Source organism: Oppia nitens, unplaced genomic scaffold (genome assembly GCF_028296485.1).
Source record: "Oppia nitens isolate AA-2021 unplaced genomic scaffold, nextdenovo-longstitch-racon4-pilon3 scaffold1_pilon_pilon_pilon, whole genome shotgun sequence".
In the NCBI taxonomy this organism is placed as follows: domain Eukaryota; kingdom Metazoa; phylum Arthropoda; class Arachnida; order Sarcoptiformes; family Oppiidae; genus Oppia; species Oppia nitens.
The window spans coordinates 9,387,584-9,393,583 of NW_026533199.1; positions in this window are offsets into that span (position 1 = coordinate 9,387,584).

Here is a 6,000-nt window from a genome sequence, read left to right on the forward strand (position 1 = left end):
CACAGTTGTCTATAACGTCGTTGTCGTTGTCGTTGTCTTCGTCGTCATCGCCGACGCTTTTATAGCCAAACAATAGTTTTTGATCATTAGCGTCTTGTTGTGCACATTGATATACAACCGATTAGTATAGATTGAAGACAGAGTTTTTGTTCCGGCACTCAATGCAATCAGTTTAGATTGATTAGCGGTAAGTTATATGTTTAAATAAATATTGCTGACCAGAGTTTTGAAGGCGTTTTTGACGTCTTTTCGACTTAATACTCGTACTGTTCCGAGCATAATACTTTCGATTATAAACAGATTTCAGGGCTTTATAATAAACACAATTCTATCAATTGATATAATTAATAAAAAACTTATTTGTAAGCAAAACAAAATTTTGTAATCAACTAAACATCAATCAATCAATCAAACTACTGATATCTAAATACTAACAAATGTGTCGCCAATAGTTTCTATGGATTCGGGATACTTTAAGCTGAAAATATACGCTAACAAAACACGTATATGCGTTCCGTGACCGCTATGCTTGTTATCCTCCGAGGCTTTGTTTTGAAATGGCCTTGAGTTAAAAAGTAAAAAAAATTATAATAATTACATTAAAACTAGATTATAAAAATAAGCACTAAATAAAACTTAGTGCTAATTTTTCAATACGAATTATTATTTGAATTAATTTGTTTTATAACAAACTTTTCGTATTGGTCGCAATGTCTTCGGATTCATCTGACGCGTCAAACTGTGGCAATACTGGTAATGATTGGTAGCAATGTGTGCTGATATTGGTAGTGCCGACATCGTCACTACCAATATCAGGGGAATCTGTAAGCGACAAAAAACACTGTCAATAATCATCAGTACTTCATTGTTTGGCTTACGATCACAAGTAGCGGCGTCTAAACTGTTTGACTTGACTTCCAAAGTTGACTTGTATTTGGAGACATCTAAGCGCGGCATTACTGACATCAATGTGTAGCCATCAATACAAGTGTCCCATGATTTTGAAGCTGATCTGCTAAGTGTTTTAGTTAAGGGTTCAGAAACATTGGTGACGACGACATTTGATAATGTCTGGTTAGGCTTAACATTTTCGACAACAACATCTACTTCTTGTGGTTTCGGAATCAATGGCTGAGGCGATTGTTGCGGCGATTGTTGAGGCGATTGTTGCGGCGATTGTTGAGGCGATTGTTGCGGCGATTGTGATGCCGACGATAAGTATTTCATTTGATGTTTGGCTACTTTCCTTTTACTTTTCGAACAATTGGTGGCCGGATCGTTGCCGTCGGTGTGTTGCGCCGGAATCAACTCCTCTTCGTGTTCATTAGTATCCATAATATCAATGATATTACTTTTTTCGGTAACAAATATAACCAACGTTTAAAACAATGGGTTTTGCAATGAATTGCAAAATTTTCAACTAATGAAACTTATTACTCATAATTCGACTGCAAATTACAAAAAACTAACTGTTGTTATGGCATTGAGTGGTATAAACTTTAATCAATTAACGAAATTATGATAACAATAATTGAATAGAAAAACCATTGCTTATTAAAATTAATAACAAAATAATACAATATTTTTTAAACAATATTTTTTTAATACTAATATTAACTAATAATTAAATATTTTTAAAAAATTAAGAAATTTACGGATAAAAAGTTTATTTGTATTAATGTTATTTAAATTAGTTTAATAAATATTAATTGGTGATTAGCATAGATGTAGCTACTGGATATTTATTTGTACAATACATTGTAACTGTATTTTATAAACTTTGACTAACTTTTACATAAGTTGAAAAAACTGTTGTTTTAGTTGTAGTTTTTTTTTAAGTTATTCACTAAATTATTATTGATTAATATCTAATCTAAATCAATATAAACTATATTAGTGTCAATGGAGTGCTATTGTTTAAAAGTTTTTGCCACCGAAACAGAATTTAAAGACCATTCATTTAAAGAGCATTGGTCTAAGGGCCAGCACTTTGGATGCCATTATGATGGATGTGATAAAATAGTCGAACCAAAATCATTTCAAGATATTTATTTTAGAGATGTTAGAGAAAAACAAATGAAAAAGGAATTTGATTCGCGTTGCGGTAGACATCTACGACAACATAAATTGAAATCAACACAATTTTTTAAAAAGTATAATTACGAGCCCAAGTCCAGCAGTCGACCGAAAACAACAACAATTGTACGAGTGCTAGATGAAGACAAAGCCGCGAACATGTCTGATGAGAGCTTATCAAAAAATCCGGATATTGACATTGAAATAAGTGAATGTGATTACGATAATACTGATAGTGGATCGCATAATATCGAATTTGATAACGTAGATGATGGCAGATTTTTCTCTTCTGACGAAGACGTCGATACAATTACTGCCGACCAGCTTTCAGACGTGACAGTAGCTGGCCTTAGCGTAGATGAATACGACGACTACTTCGACGCCTACGAAATAGATGACAACAATAGTGATTATAATATTCAAGATGTTGTGTCGGATATCAACGAAACTGGCGGTTGTATGATTCAATCGGAAGACTCAGCAAAAGATATCGTTGGCGGTGCATTTGAAATGAGAGCTAACATTCTGGTGTACATGAATCAGTGGAAAGACAGAATACCCGAAAAGACATTGAGTCAATACACTACGGGACTCATCGACATATTGAAGTCAGTGTTTGCCACCAACGATGAGTACAAGAATCAGTTTTCGGTTTTGAAGAAAATAATCAAATCGAGATATCTTCAGCGCGCATCAATCAAACGTTTGCCGTCGTATGTGGACTATAGTCGCTACAAGAAATCTTTGACTGACGACACCATTGAAACTGCTTCGGTGGTTAGCAATGAAAGCAATGTAAGCGCTGGCCCATCGCAACCAAAAAGAGGACGTCCGATGAAAAAATCAAATCAAAGTAGCAGTACAGGGTCTATAATGGTAGACCGAGCTCTGCAATCGGCAAAGAGACCTGAATTTTGTTATGTGTCTATTTTGGAGACACTTAAGAAAAAGTTGGCCACCGATGCAGCATATAATTTACTAATTGCAGATAAAAGTATATTAAAAAAAATCTTAATTAAAATTTTGATTGATTTTAATAAATTTTTTTTATAGATCGTCCCATAAACCCAGACTATTATACATCGTTCAAAGATGGTAAAATATATGAAGATTCGGATCTAAAATTGTACGACGAGTGCCCGGATAATGAAGTACCGATGCTTCGCATACAACTCTATGCCGACGAGTTTGTCATACATCCGGGCAGATATAGTGCTCGTCAACAGAGTTTGATGGGCATCTACTTTACCGTCGACAATCTGGGCTATGCGTGCCAGGCTTCGAAAATGTCCATCAATTTGATTTCACTGATCAAATGCGGCAAACGCTCATTTACTGCCAATGATATTCGAGACATTTTTGGAAAATACATTTGTCGAGAACTCAACGAACTATATGCTAAAGGCATCGTTGTCAAACGGGTCAACGGCCAAGAGTTTTCGGTCAAAGGACAGCTAACACACTTGATTGCCGACAATAAAGCCTTTCATCAGATGTTGGGTCTTCAGGAAGCCTTCCATACGGGCTGTATCTGTCGGACGTGTTGTGCAAAATACAGTGACATACAGAAATCAAAGTCACTGAAACACAATTAGTGTACGCTACGTAAAATGGACGATTATCTGGCCGAACCGTTGACTCGCAATCTGATAGGTCTGAAACGGAACCATTATTTTAACAAACTTGTCGCCTATCCTCTCGATCTCTATCGCTGCTGTCCGGCCGATCTGATGCACGACATCCAAGAAGGTGTTGTCGAAAAGTTTTTGAATTGTTATTTGCCGACCTTGTTCGAGAAGACATCCGAACGAAAAGCCAAATTTATCAACGCAGTCACCGAAACAAAATGGATTGAAGACCAAATGACCAGCTTGTTTAATGTTGATAAACTGGAAGTCAAGGGTACAGCAATGCAGGTGGGTGATTATCATCTATTTTGATTTTTTATTTTTATTATTACTTAAACTTAGAATTCAAAAACAATACTAAATATTATTTTATTSTATTGTTTTAGAAGTACGAATTTTTCCTGCGTTTGCCATTCATTATCGAACGGGTCGATAAAGACATATTCAATACTAAAATATACACATATGTATATTTAATGCTTCGCCGAATTGTCGAAGTTATATACGACTATCGAGTAAAGCGCACATCACTTGACTCACTGGAACATACTGTCACTATATTTTTGAATCAGTTTAGAAAGTCGTTTCCTGAAGAGACAATTACACCGAAAATGCACTATTTGGTCCATTACGCGCACATGATTCGCGAGTTTGGACCACTCATCCACTATTCAACAATTCGCTACGAACGAAAACATCAATACTTTGTTAATATTGCCAGAAGAGGTACCAGCTTTTTAAATATCTGCCTAACTCTCACCGAATATCATCAATTGGCCAGTCAATCACATGATTACAAGTTCACTATTCAATCAGTACTGGAATCTAATAAAAAAAACTACAGTATAATTAAATTCGATATACTACCACAAGATGAACAGAAGCTAATCAATGGTAATTTAGGAGATGCGCGACAACCGTACACAGTACAAGACAAACTGTTTCGTTTCAGCAATCTTAAACTTCAACACATTAACCTCAAACAAAACAAGTTTTATGTCTGCCGATTTTCGGAAGCCAATATTTACGTAAAGATTGTGCGAATTATAGTCGATCCAGTCGTTTACAGTTATGCCCTCATTGCTGAACAATATGATACCCTAACGTTTGAGACAAACTTGCACGCCGTTAAGATATCGCCAAAGCCGAAAACTGATACTCAAGAGGCGCGCGATGCTCATATAGATGGCAGACCGTTAAGAACACTTGGTTTAATTAGACCCGAACATATTGTCATCTATAGCGAGCTATTAGAATACGAGTCGAAATATACCACCGGAGAACACTTTGTCGCCAGAGTTACTAAATAATAATGGTTGGTAATGGTAACTGTAATTAATTTATTTATTAAAACTATAACATTAATAACAATATGTACAATACTTATATCTAGTATGTGTTTAATTTGAATGTTTTTTCGATATTTTTTTTGGGTATTATTTCATGTTTCATACTATTATAAAAAACAATTAATTATATCTATATTATTTATATAGTTATTTGTCTAGTTTTTTTTATTTAATTAATAAATTACAACATTTTCATTATTATAATTTGTTTGATTTTTCAATATATATATATAAATATAATAAATTTATATACAAGTTTAGACAAATTAAATCTACTGATTGATTCACAACAAAAATTAGTTTTCGACTGATTTGTTACCGATTAAATCTAGGAGATGTTGTATAATTAATTTACTTCTTCAGCATTTTCAGCTATAATGACTATAATATTTGCAAATATATTCGATTATTTAGTCTATTGTCCAATAGATGTCCTGCTAAACCGCATTTATTATTAATAAGTTTAAACAAAATTGTATATAAATAGAAATTCGAGTTTAGCAATGATTAGTTAGTCACTATGCTCAATAGGTGTCGCATGCAAATTATAACTGTTCAGCATTTTTTCCTAACTGATTGTAGAGTTTGCAAATTATATCGAATAGTATATCACTCTAACCGGTAGATGTCGTATTAAAACCATCCCAGTTTAGCAATTTTAATTGTTAGTTATCGTTTTCCAGCTAATTACAAACTAATACGCCAGATAGCGTATCACATTTTTCATCGACTACTTCCTGAAATTTAGTTGTTCAGCATCTGTACAAACTGACCCGATGTTGCCGCCTTTTCGCTAATTCAATCTCATGCAATGCTTGCTCCTGATTGGTCGGAGCACTTGCCTTGATGTCCCACTTCTATACATAATAACAATAATCTAGGACATTCACCAAAATTTGTGCATTTTTCTCTACACCTACATTGATTTTTCTCCCCGTGTTTTATTG